A 24,469-nucleotide genomic window follows, 5' to 3' on the forward strand; every position below is an offset into this window, starting at 1 on the left:
CATCACATTCCACCATCATTGCTAACCCCCTGCCCACTCCCTTCCCTTTCCAACCCTCTTCCCTATCTAGAGTTCATCTATTCCTCCCATGCTCCCCCTCCCTACCCCACTATGAGTCAGTCACCTTATATCAGAGAAAACATTCAGCATTTGTTTTTTGGGGGGTGATTGGCTAACTTCACTTAGCATTATCTTTTCCAACTCCATCCATTTACCTGCAAATGTCATGATTTTATTCTCTTTTATTGATGAATAATTTTCTATTGTGTATATATGCCACATTTATTTTAATCCATTCATCTACTGAAGGGCATCTAGGTTGGCTCCACAGTTTAGCTATTGTGAATTGTGCTGCTATAAACACTGATGTGGCTGTGTCCCTGTAGTATGCTGTTTTTAAGTCCTTTGGGTATAGACCGAAGAGAGGGATAGCTGGATCAAATGGTGGTTCCATTCCCAGTTTTCCAAGGAATCTCCATACTGCTTTCCATATTGGCTGCACCAATTTGCTGTCCTACAATCAATGTATGAGTGTGTGTTTTCCCCCACATCCTCACCAACACTTATTGCTCTTTGTCTTCATAATAGCTGATATTCTGACTGGAGTATTTTATTATTAAGAATATTTTTATAAGACCAGGGTGGTTAAGTTAATTAGAAGACTTACAAATTTGCACTTTTCCTAAAAGAAGTTTAAGGTCTGCAATTGTGCTGAATCTTTTAGTCTTCTTAACCCATGCAGCATCAGTAGATTCCCCTTTATGATGAATGTGAAAATATCAAGAATTCAGTGTCTCTGAGATCATCCCAGATTATTCACTCATAGTATCATAAATTTTCAAGGAAATTGTGTTTGATTGGGAGTATAACTGCCAAACATAAGATTCACAGTTAAATTTGAATTTTAGACAAACACCAAATATTTTAATATGTCCCATATAATATTTGAGATATACTTATGCTATAACAACATTTATTGTTTATCTGAAATTTGAGTACAGGGTGTTCTGTATTTACATCTGCTAAATCTGGCAACCTCCAAGTTGTACTCTGGTGTTTTCATGCCAAACTAAGGCAGAAGTTTTATGTTTCTGGTTTGGACTTCTTATACTTATCTTTCACAAACCACTTTAGAAATATTTAATTCCCAGCTCTCCAGACTCAGTACAAATATATACAGCTGTTCCAATTGCCTTTGTCAATCTTGACTGTCCAGACTTAATTTAAGCCTTAGGCCATGCTGAAGCACTTGTTCAATTGTTCTCTTTCCTACATATAAGTCATTCTTTTGCACAATGCTCAGTGGAATTCCAGGTAAAGCTATATGTGAATATTACCCAAGATTAGGTCAGTTATTCTCGGGGTTAGTTATTTCCTCATTTTCTTCCTGTTCTGAATCTATAGCAATATTAATATAATATTAAAATCCCAACCATCATATGAGACTGGCCCAGCAATAAAAAGAAAACCATTCATATATTAACCTGATTCATTACAGTAATAGGATGGAATCATCAGAAATATGTTGTTCAATGGGATGCTCAGCCCTTGGCCCCTAGCACCGATGGTGCTACATCTTCCAGAATCCAGTTACTTTTCACCTGCGGTTCAATTCACTTCACCTCCTCCCTTTTGTTTTATTATAGTGACCTGTCAAAGCCTAGTCCAGCAGTCAAAGGTGCTGTCTCCAGCAAGAACCAAAAGTCTACATTGCACCAGAATATGAAAAGACCATACTGAAGACTACCCATGATTACTAAGGTCACTCTACTCCCCAAAGTTCAGTACAGATTCCTTGCTATTGTCTGGTCTTGTCCAAAATAAAATAAAAATTAAAAAAAAATATGAGTCATGATTCAATTTTTTTTAGGTTTTTTTCTTCTATGAAATGGTCAGAGAATTTCTTGCTGCCCTTTTTTTGGCTGATAATTTGAATTTTTTCTTAAGTGTGTAAGAGAGAAGATCATTTAAAATACTATTAAATGAATATGATTTTCATATATTTTAGTATCCTGATATTTCTTTGTCAAAACAAAATTCTCTCTGCCTGTTAGTTTGTCCCACTTAGAAAATTACATACATGCTTTCAGAAATAAGAGGGACCATTTTAGTTTAGTGCTTTCCAAATTCGTGAAACCAAAGTAGTAAGAACTCTTAGGACTCTACAGGTACCAATAAGAATTTGAGTGACATTTTTAAAATTTCAGAATATGTTGCCAAAAATAACACATTAAATCCAACATTAGATTATAATCCATTTTTTAAAAATATTTAGCTAGAACATTTCCAACTTGAAACAGCTCTAATTTAATCATGACTCTTAGAAGTCAACTATCAAGTGTTTATATGTACATTTTGACCTATAAATAACTATGGATACCTAAGAAAAAAGCTTTCACTTTTGGACAATACAGAAATAAAACTAAACCTTTATCTTACACATACATCATTCAATTTAGTTGCAATCAATCCTGTTTAGGAGGATATAAGGATTTTCTAAGTGTGACATCAGAATGGAAACAATACAAGAAATTATTAATAGATTGACTATATTAAAAGTAAGAATTTGGGGTATAGTCAGAGAAGAGGAATAGCTGGGTCAAATGGTGGTTCCATCCCCTGCTTTCCAAGGAATCTCCATATTGCTTTCCAAATTGGCTGCAACAATTTGCAGTCCCACCAGCAATGTATGAGAATAACTTTTTCCCCTGCATCTTCGACAGCACTTGTTTGTGTTAATCATGGCTGCCATTCTTACTGGAGTGAAATGATATTTTACAGTAGTTTTAATTTACACTTCTTTGATTGCTAGAGATGATGAGCATTTTTTTTGTATATTTGTTGATTGATTGTATATCCTCTTCTGAGAAGTGTCTGTTCAGGTCCTTGGCCCATTTGTTGATTCGGTTATTTGAGTTTTTGGTGCATAGCTTTTTGATTCTTTGTATACTCTAGAGATTAGAGCTCTATCTAATGTGTGAGGGGTAAAAATTTGTTCCCAGGATGTAGTCTCTCTATTCACCTCACATATTATTTCTCTTGCTGAGAAAAATATTCTTAGTTTGAATTCATCCCATTTGTTGATTCTTGGTTTTAATTCTTGTGCTATAGGTGTCTTATTAAGGAAATCGGGGGCGAACCCCACATGATGGAGATTAAGGCCTACTTTTTCTACTATTAGATGCAGAGTCTATGGTTTAATTCCTAGATCCTTGATCCATTTTGAGTTAAGGAACTAAAAAGAGCGTACTACAAAGACACAGCCACATCAATGTTTATAGCAGCACAATTCACAATAGCTAGACTGTGGAGCCAACCTAGATGCCCTTCAATGGATGAATGGATTAAAAAAATGTGGCATATATACACAATGGAATATTACTCAGCACTAAAAAATAATAAGATCATGGCATTTTCAGGGAAATGGATGGCATTAGAGCAGATTATGCAAAGTGAAGTTAGTCAATCCCCCCCCAAAAAAAAACAAATGCTGAATATCTTCTCTGATATAAGCGGGGTGACTCAAAATGGGGAAGAGAGGAAGAGCATGGGAAGAAGATTACCTCTACATAGGGAAAGCGGGTGGGAGGGAAAGGGAGGGAGCAAGGGAATTGCGTGGATGGTGGAAGGAGACTCTCATTTTTATACAAAATACATGTATGAAGATGTGAGGAAAAAAAAGAATAGCATTACTCTAGATTAGAAGTGATAGGAGGGGAGGGGAAGGGTTGGGGAGATAGGAAGGATAGTGAAATGAAATAGACATTATCATTACTATGTGTATATATGTGACTGCATGACCAATGTGATTCTGCAATCTCTATACTCAGAAAAATGAGAAATTATATTCCATCTGATTCAAATGAATGATATGTCAAGGTCATTGTATTGTCTGTGTAACTAAGTAAAACAAATAAAAAAGTAAAAATTTTTATTGAGCCAAATGCATGAGAATAAAACTGAAAAGCAAACATAAGCAGTTGCATCAAAGGGTCAAACTTTTTAAGTTTTATGTAATAGAATAAAAATTATTATAAAATAAATAGAATCAAAATGAAAGATATAAATAAAACAAGAAACAAAAAATTATTATCCCTAAGTTTAAAAGGAAGTTAAGATTAAAAATAATATTTTCTACTTATTAGACTATAAATTTTTATAACAAGTGTTCATGTCCATTATTTTTGAAATTAGAAAAGGAAGGCTATGCACTGGTAGTAAGGTTTTATTTTTAGAAAGAGAAAGAGTAAAATGGATCATATTTTCAAAAACTTTATGACCTTTTCCTAATAATTTCACTTTGAAACTTAAGTAGATAATAAAAAAGTTATCCAAATATGGATACTTCTCATTAGAGATGTATATACAAATATATTAACTGTAGCTCTTTTAGTGATGATAGAACAAGTTGCATCTTCTGAATGTGCATGAATCATATAAAAATCAGTGAGTTTATTAATATCCTAAGAAAATTATGTGGTGTGTCTTTCTGTTTGTGAGAGATGGTGGAGTGCTGGTATAAAGAAAAAAATAAGAATCTATTTATATTAAAATTTTATATGGAACACTTTTGGTGACAGGGTGGAGTAAAATCATGATAGCTTCTTTCTCATAATTATGAGACCTTAAATCTGTGAATAAAATATAAAAAGAACTCTCCTAGGATTATGAGAAGTCAGGCAGAATGGACCCGGGAACAAAAGTTGAATAATGTTTTTAAGTGGTGAGTTTCCTATTATTAATATCATTATCTGTTAACCAATTCTGGTCTAAGCACAGCCTTTGCAGAACTGTCCAGTGTGCAGTGTAGTGTCAATCTATTTCTGGCGTGGCACCAGGACAAGGAACTTCTAGAAGCAAAAGACTAAGTCCCTTTGCCTTGCTTTCTCTTCCTGATTTTCCTTATAGCCCTTTCCTGGGGGTGGCCTCAGTAGAAGATCTGTGGTTTCAGGAACAGCAGACATTGTTTCATCCTGAGAGCGGAAAATCTTACTGTTTAGAGATTCTCAAATGCATATAACCTATGCACTAAAGGCTTTGAGTGAATCTCTCATATTTTTCTTTTTTTTTTTTTTTCTGGAATTCCATTGTCCAGATGGCAGTCCCAATCACAGTGGAGTGGTACTGAAAGTTGAAATTCTAACAAAAAACCCTGCCATTTTTTTGGCAAAGGACTAGGAAAAAGGTTACAGAATCCTTCCTGGAGAGGAATGGAAAAGTACCCCCAATATTGTATATGAAGCTATATAAACCAAGGGATTTTATGCCTGACTTCTAGATGCATAGGAAAGACCAAAAGCAGAATAGCAATACTTCTAAAACTGAACTAATACTAGAAAGACCACCCACAAAAATGAATGCAGAAATACAGCCTAAACCCAACCAATGTAGTGGACTTCTGAAAGAAAACCAAATATATAGTCACAAAGAATTGGAAGAATACATAGAGCCTCAAAAAGGACTATAGATGTCTAGGGTACAGTCCAAAATTGATCAACTTATTTTTTAAAAAAGACTATATTCACATATAGTTTTACCTCATACAAGTTCTCAAGGAAAACCGTAATTAACAAATTCTAAGCCAACTCTGAGATGATGTAAGATATGAAATTATTAGCCAAAGACTTTATTATATCTATGAAAATTGTATTCCACGAGGAAAAGATGAAAAACTTAAAAATAAATGTAAAGGTCAGATTTCTTGGCAGGCAAGCAAAAAAAATACTTAAAAGAACCAATGGAAATATTAGAAATAACAATTACAATGTCTGAGTTTAAACAATGTAATCAACAACAAATTGAAACAGAATTATTTTAGGAGCAGAATACACAAAATGGAAAAAACTGTGGAGGAAAGATTTGTTTTAAAAAGAACACATCCTAATAGACTATGTGAACAGAAATCTTTAAAAGTTTGATATGACTATATTAATATTAAAGAAGACTTCAGGATAAAAACATTACTCATAGAAAAATGGAGTCTTACAAAATGATAAAAAGATCAATTAAGCCAGAAAACACAATATAAAATAGGTTTGAACTTTCAATTGTCAAGTATCAAAATAAGTGGAACAAAATTTGTAGAATTTGAAGGAGAAAAAGAAAACCCATGATTATTTATGAGTCCTTTTATATTCCTTTCTCAGTAATTGCTACAAAAGGAAAACAAAATTTGCAAGTTTATAGTGGATGTAAGCAACACTATCCACCAACTTGACTAATGGATTTGATTTTTTGATCGTTTTATACAAGTCCAGAATTCTTCTCAGGTGCACATTGATCATGCCAAAGCACACCATAATCTGAACCATAAAATATTTAATGAACCTTAACATATTTGATAGAATATAAACCATAAAAAACTATGTTCTTTATACCACAGTTAAGAAGTGAGTTACAGAAACAAAACAGAAAAATCTCTAATTGCTTAATAAAGTAAATAAAATCTTTCTAAATAACACATCAGTACAAAGATAAATTTTCAAACATATTAGGAAATACTTTGAGCTGAATAATAATCAAGTAACATATCAAAATAAGTGTCTCAATAAAATTCACTTCATTAAAGAATTACATTGTATGAAAAGTCTTTAGCCATTCTCAATTTCTACAATATGAAACTTGAAAAAGAAAAGATATTAAATAGGAGTTGGGTTTGTGGCTCAGTGGTAGAACGCTTGCCTTACATGTTCAAGGCCCTGGGTTCGATCCTCACCACCCACATAAAAATAAATAATAAATAAATAAATAAAGTTTTATAAATATATATAAAATACAAAAAAACAAAAAAATGAAGATACATGAATTTAATAACATAAAAATTAAAATAAATAAAAATGAAAACAGAAAAGCTATAGAGAAAGTATTTGAAACTCACAGCAAGTTTTTTTGGAAAGACCAATAAATTAACTTTTAGTTAGATACAACTTAATCATTGTTAGGATTGAAAGAGGGGAATCACTAGAGAATATACATCTCTAAAAAATAAGAAGAAAAATAATTACAACTCTCTGCCTATAATTATACAATTTGATTAAATGTGCCATTTCATTGATAGACAACCTCTATTAAAATTTACACAAGTAGTTAAATTGCTGTCTAGGTATTAAATTCATTGAGATCATTGCTCAAAGGCAAAGTTTACTTATTATTTAAAAATAAAATAATAGCAAGTCTCCACAATCTCTTCCAGAATGTAGGTAATCCCAAGACTCTTCAATTCAATTTATGAAGTCAGTATTATCCTAATGAAAGATATAGTGAAATAGAAAAGGCACAGACCAATACCCTTCCCAAACATAGGGAAAAAAAATCTCCAATACATCCACAAATGTACAAAAAAGATAATGCATCCAGATGAAATAGAGTTTATGCTGAGAATACCAAGATAATTCACATAAGAAATCATAAATTTAACTCATAAAAATTAAATAAAAAAAACTTAGGTCAACTTGAAGAGAAAATTCATTTTTTCTAACTCAATATGTACTCATGATAACTCTCAGAATTTTAAACAGAAGGAAACATACTTACACTTGCAAAGATCACTTGTAGAAAACACTAGATAATATCAAACAAAATAGTAAAAGACTGAATATTTTATTGCCATGATTGGTAATAAGACAAAGATATCTATTATCAGCACTGTAAATCAGCAACATGCTGGACATTCTAGCAAGTTAAATAAGATAAGGCAAAGAAGAAAAGGCACACAGATTTGTAGGAAAGGAATAAAACTCTTGTACACTTCAGACAAGGTCATTGTCTATATAGAAAATTCCAAAGAATGTAAATATTCTTGAACTTCTAATTGAGTTTATGAAGGGTGCAAGATATAAGACTAATATATTTTGTTCCTCTATTCTAGCAATGAATATTGAACTCTGAAATTCAGTAAACAACATCATTTATAATAACAGCAAAATGCAAAATGCATAAGTATAAGCCTAACAAAATGTGATTTTGATGCTGTAAACTAAATACACAAAGCAATTCATATTAAAATAAATGTAGAGATACATCATGTTCATGAATTGCAGTGATTCAATTCTGCCTAAATTAATTCATAGTTTCCTCATGATTACAAACATAATTCCAGTAAGATTATGTCAACATTTACAAAAAAGTTCTAAAAACTTGGTTGAAAGGAAAAATAATATAATAAATGTTACCAAAAGATTATAGTTGGAGAATTCTATTTTCAGATGTACTATAAAAATACAATAAACAAGAGTGTAATATTGACAAAAGTATACATAGATTGATTGATTGATTGATTGATAGATACAGATAGAGATTAACAGAAAACAGAACATAGAAATAGACACCTCAAAATTTTGTCAATGCAATGCATTTTGGAGATAAAATGGAAAAAAAGATGGCCTTTCAAACAAATTATTTTAATATAATTTGTTATTTATATATAAGAAAATGAACCTTGACTGCCATCTCAAACCTTATTTTTAAAAATATTTTTTAGTTGTCAATGAATCTTTTTATATTTATTTATTTATATGTGGTGCCGAGAATCAAACCCAGTGCCTCACACATGCCAGGCAAGCGCTCTACCGCTGAGCCACAATCCAGTGCCAACAAATTTTATTTTTTAACATTAAAAAATGGGTCCCATACCAAATGTAAGATGAAAAATGCTAAAATTTATAAGAAAATTAGAAAAAAAAACCTGACTGTAAGTTAGGCACAGAGTTTTTAGATGAAATACAATAAGTATAATTCATTGGGGGGGACAAAAGTTGTATTTCATCTAAATTAAAAATATATTCTTCTGAAGGACACTGTTAGATGATTGGAAAAGTAAAACTTAGACTAGAAGAATATATTTGTAAATTGCTTATCTGACATTGAACTTTTATTCAAAACATATGTAAAGAATTCTTTAAATAGAGCAACAACAATAACAAACACAAATCTCAGTTTAGAAGTGGTAAAGGCGGTTGTTCAGACACTTTACTAGATAAGCTATATGCATAGTGCATGAACATATGAAAAGATGTCCAAAATCTCAAGTCATTAGGAGAATATCAATTAAAACTACAATGTGATACCATCATGTATCTATTAGGGTGGCTAAAAATAAATACACCAGCAAACAGATAGCAAATAGTGCAGCAACAGGCCAATGGGATCTCTCACTAAAATAGCAGTTATGCACATTCTTCAATTCTTCTAAGAAGCAGTTTGCTATTTTCTAACAAATTTAATATATAATTGTCATATGATGCACCAACCTGCTTCTAGTCATTTACACAAGAGTCATAGAAAACAATGTATATGAATGTTTGTCTCAGCTTTATTTATAATTGGCAAAAACTGAAGACAACTCCAATGTCTTCACCTGTTGAATAGGTAATTAAACACATCCATACAATGGAATACTACTCAGTACTATAAAATAATTGAGTTTTGACCCATGCAACAGTATAGATTAATCTTAAATATGCTAAGTGCAAAAAAAAAAAAACAGACTCAAGAGGTCACATGCTAGAGAATCTCATTTATCAAACATTCTGAAAATAGCAAATTTACACAGTTGCAGAAAACATCAGTGGTTGTTTGGGAGACCTGTTAGGATACCGGTCACACAGGATACCTTCCCTTTTTAGTGCTTCTGCTACCCCATACATTTGTCAAACCTCACAGAATTGTGCAACAGAAATATGATTTTACTTTGTTAAAAACTCTAGAATGACCTAAATTTTTCTCACTTCTTTTTCTAACTTCTTCATTAGTTTTATACAGTAAGTATATACTACTCATCACAAGGATAATAAGGATGTTTATATAATAAAGTGTTCGTATAATGAAGAAATAATTCACTTTTGTTAGTACAGTATTTGGAAACCACCAATTTAATACAGCAAAGTAGTGACTCAGTTTATCAACAAGGTTAGAATTTGCTTTAGGGTAAAGGAGATATTATTCCTAAATTTGTTTCACAAATTTTAATTACTTTGGTCACACTCCAAGGCTTTGGGAGTATTATTGGTATAGTAGCACTTCGGGCAAGTGAACCACTTGCTGAAGATTTTAACTTATATTAAAAATATATTGCTGTGCTCCATGAGCAATTAAGTTGTAAAGGAAAGTCAGAATGGTGACACAAACAACTAGAATCTCAAAAGGCAGAGGATAGATCTCTTTCTTGAGTGAAATTCCACTGTAATCACAACATTTTATAAATATGTTAAACATTGCCACTATTTTCTGATGCTTAATTTTTAAAATATTGTTTTATTAAAAACTTTTAAACTATAAAACATGTACAAGTTAATGGGTCACCATATGAGGTTTTGATTCACATATACTTTGTGTAATGTTTAAATTAGTTTAAACATATCTTTCATGTCAAAAATCACTTATTTACAGTGAAAACACTCAAAATCCTTTCTTCCAATTTTTCAAAGTATATAGTAAGTTATCATCATCTCTAATCATCCCATGGAATAATAGTACATTAGAACTTCTTGCTCTTAACTGTAACTTAGTAACTATTGATTGAATCTCATCTCTTTTCTCTAATCCTTTAAAAACATGAATATTCCTGAGATGAAAATATGTACCATTGTTGGCACTGAAGTTTGGAAGAGTGTGTAGCAAAGATAGCTAAAGTTAGTACAAGACATTATATTAATTGAAAGAGAAGAGGATCTTAGTAGTATGGTCATTGAACCAAACCACTCTGGGCCTTGCTGCCCTAGGGCCCTATATTATCTCCCATGAATCCACACATAAAACTTAGGTCAGGAGTAGGAAGAGATTTTCCTCTCCCTCACCCATCTTCCACACACAGCATTTAACATCTGCTTGAAAATAATTGTTTAATTTGAATAAAAGAACTAGGAGCTAATCATTGCTATATCATTAATGGGATTCATGGTATTTGGGTTGTTTTTTTGTTTTTGTTTTTGTTTTTTTGTTTTGGGTGATGATGGGTTCTGGGCATGGAACTAAAGTTCTTGCCCTTGCTAGGAAAGCTCTCTACTATGAGCTATAACCCTGTCCCTAAGGTGTGTTTAGATTTATAGCCAGTAAGAGTCAGTGTTTTGTACAGTGGAAAATAAATGATATTTTAGTATGAAGACTCTTATATGCAATCAGTTTTATATATTCATATTTCCATAATGCTCATCATCTGTACAGAATACAAAATTAAGTAATAGGTAAAGAAGAAAGTAGAGATTCTGAATTCAGTGATTATAAAATATAAGAGCTGAGACAAAAGTTCAATCAAGAGGTAGAGGGAAAAAAATAACATATTTATGGGAAAATAAGGCAACAGAGAGGTGGCATTTTTTATACTGAGAAACAGATATTTAGTAAAGAAGTAAAATAAACAAAGTAAAGGAAAGGGGAAAATATTGAGAAATATAAAAACTAATGATTACACTATTTATTGGTAAAAAGCAACATAAAATGAAATAGTATTGATGTTCATGCTGCATAAACTGTTGCCTCTTTATACTCCCCGCTCTGAACAGAAGAGACAATAGCTGATGATGATTCAATTACTCAGCATCATGGGTGAGTCCCCAAAGATTTGGTATGTCTGCACGAGGTGGTCAAGGTTCTACTGAAATCACCATGCAGAGCTGCTAATAACTAGCAGTTGGTTGATCTACTCCCTTGCTATCTCATAGACAAATAAAACTGTTTTTATAAAAATAATAAATGTTAAAAATATAAAGCACTTTGCAGAGAGTACAGGTCAGTTAAATGTTTGTGAATTTTAGCAAGATAAAAATGAACATTTAATTTGATCTAAATATGAACATCCTAAGATAAACATTTTAACACAATAGGATAATGTAATTTTAAGACTTTATTTAAAAGTGAACATGAATGGATAAAAATCACAATGATCTTTGTCTATTTTCTCTAGGGAAAGACATTGTTGGTAACTGGCCTTACTCTTTATTAGGTTTGTTATGTATGGCAAATAAAAGAATTAGTGAAATAAGTACGTGACTTGGTCATCTCATAATATTTCGAAGATTTTGGTTTGAATGTGCCCCTTCCAAAATCCATATTTTGAAAAATAATGGTCAATGTGATAGTATTAAGAGGTGGAGCCTGATCAGGTGGTGAGGGCTGCTCCCCTTGTGAACAGGATTTGGTGCCCTTGTAAAAAAGCTTGATTGGGATAGTGAGTTCCATTCTCCTCCATCCCTCACTTCAAAGAAGGCCCTTACCACATAAGTGAACCTGCTGGTACCTTGATCTCAACTTTCCCGCCTCCATAAATGTGAAGAAATAAATTTCTGTTATTTATAAATTACCTAGACTCGGGTATTTTTTCATGGCAGAATAAAATGGACTGAAAAGAAAATTGAGAGAGGTTTAGTCCAAAATCTCACTTGGAATATTTGAGAGAAGAATAACAAAACAAAGCCAAATCCACATGATGCTGGGTCTGCTTAATGTATTGCTCAACTTCCCAAGTCCATTCCAGCTAACATCCTGGGAAACTGTATCCTAGCAAATGATGATAATAAGAAAAATATCTTGTCTTCAAATTCTTGCATGATAGATTGGCAGATGCAAAAACATATTTTTCAGTTTACAGATACAAAAATAATTAAGAGAGTAACTGATGATAATTTATAGATTTGACCAAAACCAAGCTTGAAGTGATGAAAAGGAGACTTTTATGAAACTGCAGTCATTTGGTGAATTCTCATTCCTGTTCGGAGTTCTAAAGCTGTTTTTCATGAAAGAACAGTTTTTAAAGGGAAGGAAGAAGATCTTTCTCTAGAAAATCTAAAGATCTCAACTGAATGTTCAAGTTGCACACAGTTTCATTTGAGGACTAAAGAGATCTGTTTTTTAAAGATGTCTTGCTTATCAGAACTGCCTGCTTCTAACTATAACTTAGTTACCTATTGGTCACCTCTCATCCCTGTTTTGCTCATCTTTTAAGACCATGAAGATTTGAATGACAAATCAAGGTACTTTATAACATGAAATTTTAGGCAAGGTTGTGAACATACCCAAGGCCAGCTCTGCTTTCTTTGTACATATTTTAGCTCTATTTATTTCGATGTGTTTATTCCTTTTGTCTTAATTTCTATTTCCTCATACATGTTATGCTCACTTGGTATGCTTTCAGTATTATCTCTGAATTTCAATTAATTCCTCTTAATACTTAAAATTCAAAATCCAGCACAATTTTTTTTAAAAAAATATATTCTAAATCTGTGTAAATCACATCTCATTAAAAGGCTAAAGAGTTAGAAAACAAATCTTCATAAAATATCTAAAATTTTCTGAAACCTAAGCAAATGGTTTTTATTTATAGTATGTAATCAATACAGTGAAGTTATGGAAGAAGAAAGAAACCTAAGCTTAACATTTAGCAAATATCCTTATGACTGGAAATCACGAGGTACATTCACCAAATTATTATTTAGTTCATAATGAGGAAATGAGCTATACACTTTTCCAGATCACATATAATGTTGACTATTTAGCCCTTGTATAAATAGCTTTAATTCTCAACGAAAAAAAAAAGTGGCTAAAAGTACTGCAGAATATTGACATTTGTGGATTTAACACTGGATTTCAACTCCCCAGGTGAGCATACAAATGCCCATGGGGTTTAACAGCATGTTTCTTAGCTAAATGCTTGGTATTGAACTAAACAGAGAGTCCATTGTCAAGGAATTAACCAAGAGGTCCAGGTTTCCGTCACATCTGAGGAATATTTGAAAGGCAATGGACTTTTCTTTTTCAGGTTCAGAGAATACAGTCACTCAAATTAACCCCGATGAGCAAGGCTTTTAATTGAACTCCATGGGGGAAATAGAGAGCCGGAGCCTCCCAGCCAACACTACTGAAAAACGGGAACCTCTCAGTGTTCTTCAGGACATAAATACAACTTCACAGAGATAGTGAGTCTGGGGACATATCAGCTGCTCTCAAGCCATGTGAGCTAAAGATAGACTTGCTTTGTTACAATAGAAAGTGTTTCCTGAATTAATAGGGGCTACATTATCATCTAAGTTTTATAACAAACCCAAGAGTCAATTCCTATTTTATGAATTAGATAACCAAAAAATGTGTAAAGAGACTCATGAGCTTTCCCATAGCCATTCAGCTCATATTTGATAAAGCTGAGATTGGAACCTAGGTCTCTCCAACACCAAATTCCACACACTGTTCTGCCTCCCAAGTGAACACAATGTAGCTGAGGTTGTGCTTTAAGGATATACATGGAAGCTATGCTACTCAACAAGGATTCTCAGTAGAGAGATTTCTAAGTAGGAAGAAGTCCTAGTACCTGTCTCCATGCTGCATGCCTAAATCTCAGCAGATTGGGAGGCTTGAAAGTTCAAAGAGGAGGAACAAGAGTTCAAAGGCAGCCTCAGCAAAAGCAAGGCACCAAGCAACTCCAAGAGATGCTGTCTCCAAATAAAATACAAAACAAGGCTGGAAATGTGGCTCAGTGGCTGAATACCCCTGAGTTCAATCCCCAGTACCCCCCAAAAAAGTACTAGCAAAACACACCCATTTTTATGAATTTGGATAATTTCAGAAATTGAAAGACATAGCAAACATAAATATCAGGAGTTTCCTAGGACCTCTTTCTTCCCAAATTTCTTTGAAAACATTTTCCAAATCCATTTTGTTAAAATTCCAACATCTGCATGCTGGCTCCAAAACTCTTTTACAATACTTTAGCTGCCTGTGTATAGTTTTGCTATTGTGTAATGCTAATGGTTTGCTCTATATCAACTTGAAATAGTGAGCTCTTTCCCAGTGTCTCACCAACTTACCCACCTAGCCAACTGCAGACTGAACATTCTGTGTGGCAATCAAAGAGGTACATCAAATTCCTGTTATCCAGACTTAATGTATTTTCATCCTCTTGAATGCATTCTCCTCCTGAGTCTTCTCTAATATCAGAAAGCATGATTATCTAGCAAGTAGTCTAGGCCAAAAAGCAGGCATTGCCATCAACTCTTCCTCCTCCTTGATCCCTTATACCTAATCATTAAAAAAAAAAATTGATCCTGCCCCTTACCTCTTTCACAGTGTTAAGTTCTAACCCATGACAAAAAATTGTTCATTTAGGTAAGTAGAGAAACTAAGAGTGACTTAATGAACATTAGATTTATATCTCCCATCTCACTCACTTCAGAGCATAAATATTTATTGTTCATAAAGGTTGTCATATCTGACCACTCTTTAAATTGTTCTAACTTTCTATAGCATGCTCTCTGATTTATATTGGCCCCACACACACCATGTGTCTGTCTGCCTCTCTCTCTCTTTTTCTCTCTCTCCCTCTCTCTTCTTCTTTCCTTTATCTGCTTTCTTTTTTTTTCTTTTTGGCCAAGCACATGAATTCAAATGTGTGGAAATGAGCACAAAGCATTTATTTTTTCATGGCCTGCCCTCAATTTATGCCAACATCATTTCTTATTGTATTAAAATAGCTGTTTAAATGGACTCTTTATCATCCTGATTTTACTCCCTCATATTTATTCTCTATGCTGTCACCCGAGTGAATTTTTTAATATATGGATTCATGTCACTTCCTGGGCTCAACATCCTTCACAGTCTCTGTCTTTCTCCTTGGATAAAATATAAACATTTTTGCATGGGCTTAGAGTCCAGAAATGTCTGATCCTATAATAGCCAACCATGTCCCGTGGAATCAAAATTCTGCACCAACCCATCCTTAAGCACTGTCTATGTTTACCTCACTTAATATCTTTAATGTTCTTGATTAAGATATGCAGTGTTTCCATTTTCCAGCATCATGCTTTATTTTATCAACTTGCAATGGCTCTCATGTACTCCTGTGCTAGATTTGGCTCTTCTCTGTTGAGTGCCTCCAGAGCATGTCCTGCTCAGTTACATCTATAGGTCTGGTGCCCTTTGCTTGTAGGTGGGCTTGGTCAGTGGGGAAAAGGACTAGTAACTGCAGGTTAATGACAAAGACGTTATTCTTCTGGCTGTAGTTCCTGACACTATACCTGCATTTTCTAAATATCATTTTTTATTAAATTATCCTTTAGTTATCTTATTTTGTGGACCCATTTGTTTCCTTTTCAGCCTAATCAGTACAACCCTCCTCCCCAACAAATCTGTTGGCTAATCCTGCTCATCCTTTGCTTCCTGATTCTTGGTATAAATGTCACTTCCCTTTAGCAGTTGTCCCTCTTCCCTAAGCCAGGTGAGGTTCTCCTGTGTTTTCTCCCATGTGGTATACGTACTTCTCCTGGTCATACCATTTCTAATTTTCTATCTGGCCTATTTCTTCTTTTCTCCTTTTCTTAAGTACACATAGTGTTTTAAGAGTTGATACCATTCTGCTTGGTTCAAGCTTGGATACATACACTTAACAATGGGCCTGGCACACTGAGAGACATCCTGGTACCTGGAATCAAATCTGGTTTAAATCTCAGCTCTGTCTCATCCTTGCCAGGTAAATGTGGAATAAACTATTTAGCATGGCTAAGCCACAATTTCATCATCTTTAATATAAGGACTGTGTATCTCATGATAAAATTGGCAGGTCTTGCAAGCCAATGCTTAGAAAGCCCTTAATACTCTGCCTGACAAGTGTTTAATAAATATCTGGTAGTTTTATTAATGCTGCATAGTGCTTTGTGAACAATTGCTTAACAAATATAAGAGAATATGTTTCATTTTATGATAATCTGAAAGATAAGACTCTCAAAAAAGCATGAAAGTAACAAATGACTCATTGTGCTATGATCTCTACTAAATTAGTTAAATAAAAAGTTTTATTTTTTGAAGTTGTCTAAAATATTTGAGAAGAGAATAACCTTGTGATTTATTAAACAATATAGCTATAAATATTAATGAATCCCTTTTACCTTTCCTCATTTTACATGGTTTCAGAAAGATATGAAACAGGTTTCACATTTTTTATTAAAAATAGTATTAAAGAGAATAAATGGAGAACATAAGCATGATTTGTTTTCCATAAATTTCAGCAAGTTGAATAAAATGTGTGTCTTATAATACTGTACGCTTTAAAAGGAACACTTTTTCTCAGAGAGACTACCTGGCTCCAAAGACTAAGACATCCAATTAGCTGGTCACTGTCATCAGAAGACTAACCAAGTGCACTGGATCCTCCAAGGACCCATAATAGGATAAATACCCTACAGAAAAACCCTGGGAGTGCAATAAACAATTTATAGGCAATACCTCATGGAGAAGAAATATTGGATAGAGATTCTGCAGGGGAAATTTAGGAAGGCCCAAAGTTTTTGTTCTCTTTTAAATTCCCCCAGTGTGTTGACCTGTGGGTAAATATCTCTTAGACACCTTATACATACACCCTTAATCCAGGTGCTAGTTATATCTCAGTCTTTTTGAATGGGTTTCTTAAGTCTCCTTCAAGAGTCAATAATTAAATAACGTCTTCACACTTCAGATGTAGATCACAGGAGACATGAATATATCAATATACAGTTTTCTGCAAGGTTAGGACACTTTTTGAAATGGAAAATAAAAGAAGGGGATGGAAAGGAGTGAAAATAATATCCATGGAGCATTACTACTAAATAAGCTTTGACTTAAGCCAAAAGGCAGATCAGAATTTGGGCGTCAGCCACTAACATGCCTTCTTTGAGAGAAATAAAAAGTATATAGTAGAATCATTTTGCTCTAACTTCAATTTACATAACAAAACTCTGTACACAGTAAAAAATGAACTTCAGAATCCATCACCACAACTACCAGCTATAACCTAAACCCTATTCTAATTAATTAATTTCAAAATGTTAAATATTAAATTTCTCTGGAATGGTTTCCTGCAGATTTATGTACATGGAATGCAGACAGAGACCTTGTAATCTTTGTTATACTGAAAGGAATTATCAAATGAAAATAATTTCAGACAATATTGCAGTGATTTCCCATCTGTAAGGTCAAAGTTACAGACAAACTATAAAAAGTTTAAAATCATCTTTAAGTTTTTCTTTCAACAGCTTAAAGGCAAGTAATAAGATAAGTCTTGGAAACAAAAACTGCAGTCTCTTCCAACACTTGCTTCTCCCCTGTTTAACCCACACTATTAAATGAAAGATTGCTCCTACCTTTAGAAGAGCAACATAACCATCTTTCATTAGATCCTGGAAATACAGCTGGGCTTTCCATCAAGGTGGGTCAGCTGGATCATGAGAGACACTCACAGATGTGTCAGTCAAGCAAAATTTCAAAGATGAGTTATAATTCTTTCTTCCATCCAGAGACCTCTTTTGATATTAAGGTCACTGGGCAGTTCTGTCTTTAGATGAGAATTACCAGATTCAATCCAGCTGCTCATGTCTACTCCATCCAAATAAAGTTTTGGCTTTAATTTTTATTAAATCCATTGGTTAATATTATCTGTCTGTCTTAAGTTTGCTTTCTCTTGAAATTGGACCTTCAGCTTAACTAAATTAAAATAGCCCTGAGTTTTTTCATGACAAACAAGAAATTAATAAATTTTAGATATCCACAGAAAGCAGATTTGTTCATTTTTAAGCTAAATGAAAGAAGTTTTTAGGGAAAATTCAAACATCACACTCATATAGACACAAACAAAAATGCCTTCACATGCACATGCACAAACAGCTCATATTCTTATTAACTACTCCATAATTAATCTGTTCTTCCATAATATGAGAGATTAATTTTCCCTTCACATTTCTAGGCTACATGATTCTGTTGACAGAATGAAGTATATCACATCTGGGTTTGATTAATTTTTCTCTGAAGTTTAATTTGACTTGTAAAAGTTACTTGAATTGCTTGATTTTCTCCCAACATATTTTATTAACTTGGCATGTGGGGTTCTACCTGGACAGTTTAATGACATGAAGCAATGTGCTGTTTTATTGGAAGAGACACTGATTTCATCTCTTGGTCTTAACTGACAATGTCTACAATGAATTTTGAAGATAGACTTCTTGTTTCTGGATACTCTTAAGAATTTATGTTCACGTTTCAATTGTCTACAGATTTTTTTATAATTCTGGTCTCTCCCACCTATTTTAGATTGACTTAATCTTATGATTAGCAAAGTAATAAAGAAAGAGTAGAATTTAAGGAAAGCCTAATTTACTCAATTATAAAAATTCACATTCATTTTTCTCCAACTATAGTGCATAGTTAGCAAATTACATCTTTCAGACAGGTAGCCCTTGATTTGTGGAAAATGTCCATATGTAAATCAACATAGTGCTTTCATAGAAGAGCAGAAGCACACTAAATTACATGTGGACAGGACCAGGCATGAAGGAATCTCAGATTCAAGAAGCATGTTCCCCCAGGGGTATGCTATTAGATTTGAGGGATAATAGCCCTCATAGGAATTGATACCAGTGCACATATATTACATTTTTTAGTTTATACAATATTTTAGAATATTTGATTCATGGACTTATTCTTAAACACTGAAAAAATATTAATAGGAAATAAATTTTTATTAATGAAAAAAGCTAAATTTCCTGATAAAGAATTTACAACTAGTATTACAGCTCATATTAGAATTAGTTTCTTATAGTACAAATCTAATCATAAACCAGGACTGTTAAATTCTGTTTTTATATACTAATCTGTATATTTTTCACATGTAAACAAAGATAAAATAATCAGTGTATTCAGGACTCTGTAAATCTTCTCTGAATCCAATTCTGAATGTGTATATGTGTGTATGTGTGTGTGTGTGTGTGTGTGTGTGTGTGTATAACATATATTTAATTTCTTAACTAAGTATCAATGAATCTGATTTAATGGATAAAGCAAAGATTCTACCAATGAATTAAAACACTTTTTTTCTGTCTGTTTACATGATAAAAATAGCAACAAAGTAAGAAAGAATGTTTTTTTATGTCTACTAGAGTAAAGCATCATGAATTATTTTTATTTGTTCTAATTAGTTATACATGACAGTAGAATGCATTTTGACACATCATATATAAATGGAGTATAACTCCTCATTCTTCTGTTTGTATGTGATGTGGAATTACACTCGTTCTGTAGTCATATATGCACAATTCATTCTACTATCCTCCCTATCCCTATACCTCCTCCCCTCCCTTAACTCCCCTCTCTCTATTCCAAAGTATCTATTTTTGCCTGTCTCCACCCTCTTAATGTTAATTAGTATCTGCACATCAGAGGAAACATGTTGGCTTATTTTGCTTAGCATGATATTCTCCAATTCCATCCATTTAATTGCAAATGCCATAATTTCATTCTTCTTTAAGGCTGAGTCATATTCCTTTGTATACATACCACATTTTTTAAAAATCCATTCATTTATTGAAGGGTATCTAGGTTTGTTCCATAGTTTGACTATTGAGAATTAAGCTGTTATAAACATTTACGTGGCTGTGTCACTGTAGTATGCTGATTCATCATGAATTTTTGAGTAACAAACTAGTATTGCACTCAGGGTAAGCTTCTACAGCAAGAATAACTAAATAAACACCTTCTTTTTCAAAAATTTTCTTACTGGAATAATCAAATTTTAAAAGTTAAAATATCTAATAAATGGCACTTAAGAGAATTTGAACTCTTTGCACATATTTAGATGTACTTTGATAGTTTGGACTTGTCTATAAACTGCCTTTCTGCAAAGTGCATGCAAGTTAAAGGTGAAAAATGAAGAAATAAGCATGTTAATTCACTTGATCTGAAGACTGATCTAATTTGTGATATTTCTCATCTCCAATTGCACTATAGATGGGGACCATATTAAATTTGGGAATACAGATACAACTATGTAACAAATTTGTGAAGATTTTACCTTATTCTTTTTATAGACTTGGCTCTAATTCTTAATTGAGTTACATGAATGGTACATAATCTTTAAGCAAGAAACACAGAACTATTTTTTTCTGTGCTCTGAGTTTTCACTGCTAGTTCTCAAGAGCAACAGGAAGAACTAAGAAGTCCAACATATCATTTTTAAAATGAATTCCTATTTTTCAGTAATATACAAGCAATTTAGAGAACATATTTTTATAATTGTTTCCAAAATGCAAGCTGAAGAGCAGAATAAATAATTTCTTCTCTTTCAAGTAGCAAATCTTTAATAAACAGAAAATGTTCACAAATATCTAAAGCATACCAGCTCTTGGAAACTGTGTTCCAAATTAACTATGTCCTCTGTTTTAATCAGCTTTTTTTTGCTGTTGTGACCAAAAGACGTGACAAAAACAATTGTAGAGGAAGAAATGTTTATTTGCAAGCAGAAGAAAGTAGCTTGAGACATCATAACAGGAAGGAGAGAGAGAGAGAGAGGAGAGAGAGAGAGAGAGAGAGAGAGAGAGAGCGCTCTGCTCAAGAACATATACACAAAGCCATGCTCCCAATTCCCACCTCCTCCAGCCACAGCCTACCTGCCCTCAGTTACTACTCAGTTAATCCCTGTCAGGGGATTAATGCACTGATTGGATTAAGACTCTCATAACGGGATCATTTCACCTCTAAACCTTCTTGCATTTTCTCACATGAACTTTGGATGACAATCTCATACCTAAACCATAATGTCTTCCCATACTAAGAATACTATGTTGGAACTGGACTTATTTTTATTATTGATCGTCAACAGTTCACAACTTTGAATTGTTAAACATTCAATTTATCCTATTAACTTTCTCAAACAACCTAAAGTTCACTGTTATTTAAAAAGAACAATTGATCTACCTCCACAGCAATGTTCCAAATTATTTATTCTAGAGTTTTTCTAATGTTGTTGTTTTTTATTTGGATTACTTTTATATTGTTTACATGTACTCAGAATTTTAAACAAAGTAGAGAAATACCCCCAAATTAAAAGAAAGACAATTCTTTAAAGAAAACTTATACCAATCTTTCAAAAGTGTATTTTTTAAAAGCATAATGCTGCAGGCAATGGGGGAAGAGGTAATAGCCAAAAGGAGAAAAAAATAGTTAGGGAATGATAGAAAATAACAATTTAGATTTTAGAGAAATAGAGGCAAATTAACAACTGGCCCGCAAACTGTGAATGATTTCTATTTTTTCTAAAGTGTTCCCAAAACAGTGTTTTCAGAGTGTGGCTCCATATTGGACCTTTGTGAAAACTTTTCAACTCTGACACAAAGTGTCTTGGATCCAGTCAAGACGATAGAGCTTTGATTGGTGGAAAATTGTTTTGAGACCAACCTCCAAGAATCTCTCTAGTTTGCATCAGACAGCTGCTCTCAGCTGAGGATTAATTTTACTCTGTTATTTCCATTTTCATGTTCTAAAGTTCATCTGCATTTCTGGAGCCATATCAGAGCTAAGTGGCAGGATTTAAATGGCTGGAGCTGATAACTGTCACAGAAAGATAGGATAGTGACCTTGGGATACACTTGGATTATTTTATTTTTCAGAAAAATTGCAGGAAAGTTTTTGAAATTCATAAATCCTATAATAGAAAACCTTAATCCTTGGAAATAGGAATAGAGTTTGAAAACATTTTCATAAGTGTTAAGGAGAATTGAAATACACAACAGACAGCCCTAGAGGAATCATGATTTCAAATAAGATATTGATGTTCTTTCTCCTCAGAAAAGTGATTTTCATTCTTTCCACACTTTGCATGTAGGAATAAGGCCAAAAACTTACAAGTTGTGTCTATTAGTAAAGCAAAGAACCACATGTGTGATAAAAATGAAGCCCACTCCCAAGGTTTATTTGGCTATTGGCTTTGTGAAGTCACAAAAGGGTCAATTACTGTCAAAAATGGGAAAAAGGCACAAAGTCTATTTGTCAAGCCATAATCACCAAATGATAATTAACCTTTAAACATGTGTAGCTTTTATTTGAGCTACTATAAAAAGGTAAAGGTTTGACATTAATTGATACATAAAAGTCAATCTTATTTTCATAGACATCTTTATATTTCTGGGTTAACATTTAAAAAAGTATATTATTATGACTTCATCATCAATCTGTCATTATTGTAGGTCTTCATTTTTCTGTCCCAAGTATCCTTTAATAAATTAACAATGCTCTTTTTATAAATTAAAACTGGTCTTCTTTGCAGAAATGATATACTGCAAAGAAAGCCAGTTTTCCAGTGAAAATAATTTTGTATTCTGGCTTCAATTTTGTATACCATCCTCCTGACTTAGAACATTACAATGCAGTTGAACGATCTTTCCTAAAAACTATCTAGTGAATTTTGTGATCTTCTTTGTTCAGGATTGTGGACAGAAGGCATGATCTGTGTTAGAATTAAGGTAACTAAAAAACAATTTAGTGACTGCAATTTTGACATCACCCAGAAGGTCCAAGCAAATTGAAAACAAACACAACCGGAGCAAGATTCTTTGGCTGAAGAAATTACAGGGGAAACGTGAGCAGGGAAAGGAGTTAGTCAAACCTTTTAGACAACTGGAGAGAAAAGAAAAAGAGAAGCAGCCAATTTCATGGAAGATCATATGTCTGCCATACATATGGGAACTTTTCATCCTGTAATGTGAATGAAATAATTTTGGCAGCTGGTTGAATGCTTCAGGTGGATATTGCCACAGTGAATACTTAGTCTTTTGTGGTGGTCATATTCTGAACAGTAAAAGAAGATACAGAAAACTATAGCAAAGAAAAAAATCAATACTATATTAAAATTAAACATTTTATAGAATCTTAGTTTAGTAAAAATCATGTGTCAAGCAGTTAGCTGAAGGCAAATGACTGACCACAGGATATATTAATTTAGGAAGTAATTGATTATGGGATGTTTGATCTCATTAGTAAAGTGCTGAAGATTCTCTCTTTTTTACTGGAATAAAATGTGGAAACATATCTCCAGTAACCTAATAAGTGATCATTAAATATTTTCTTATGGTATTTATAGATAGTTCTTAACCCTACTCTATCAATATGCATGCTACCAACAAGCCACTGTCAAACATGTGCCTTACAACAATTAGCATTTGTTATTGTTCTCATGTTTGTGAGTAGGCTGGGTAGATCTGCTGACCTGTGCCAGGTTTGGCTGATGTTAGATGGACTGGTTGGTATGTCTGTGTTTCTATTTTTAATTTTGAGACATGGTCTTGCTAAATTGCCCACACTGGCTGTGAACTTGTGATCCTCCTGCCTCAGCCTCCCTCGTTGCTTGGATTACATCAATGAACCATAGCATCCAGGTTAAGGATGAAGTGATAAATAGATAATACGTCTCTCAATGCACAGAAAACCAGTCTTGATTTGTGTAGGCTGAGTTCCAAAGAATAAAGCATATGGTATTTTTTTGAGAAATATTCTTGAATTTTATCAAAACATCATTTGGTGAAATTTTAATCACTTCACTGGTTAAAGATGAGGAACTGGGATTGAACTTTTTGCACAGAAAACATGATTGTTAATAGGCATTTGATGAATAGAGGGAAATGTTTATATTCCTATTAGGAATGAAGTTTTATCTACTTTTTCTCAGGGATGTGTTATGTAATCATAGTTATTT

Source organism: Urocitellus parryii, chromosome 6 (genome assembly GCF_045843805.1).
Source record: "Urocitellus parryii isolate mUroPar1 chromosome 6, mUroPar1.hap1, whole genome shotgun sequence".
Classification (NCBI taxonomy): Eukaryota; Metazoa; Chordata; class Mammalia; order Rodentia; family Sciuridae; genus Urocitellus; species Urocitellus parryii.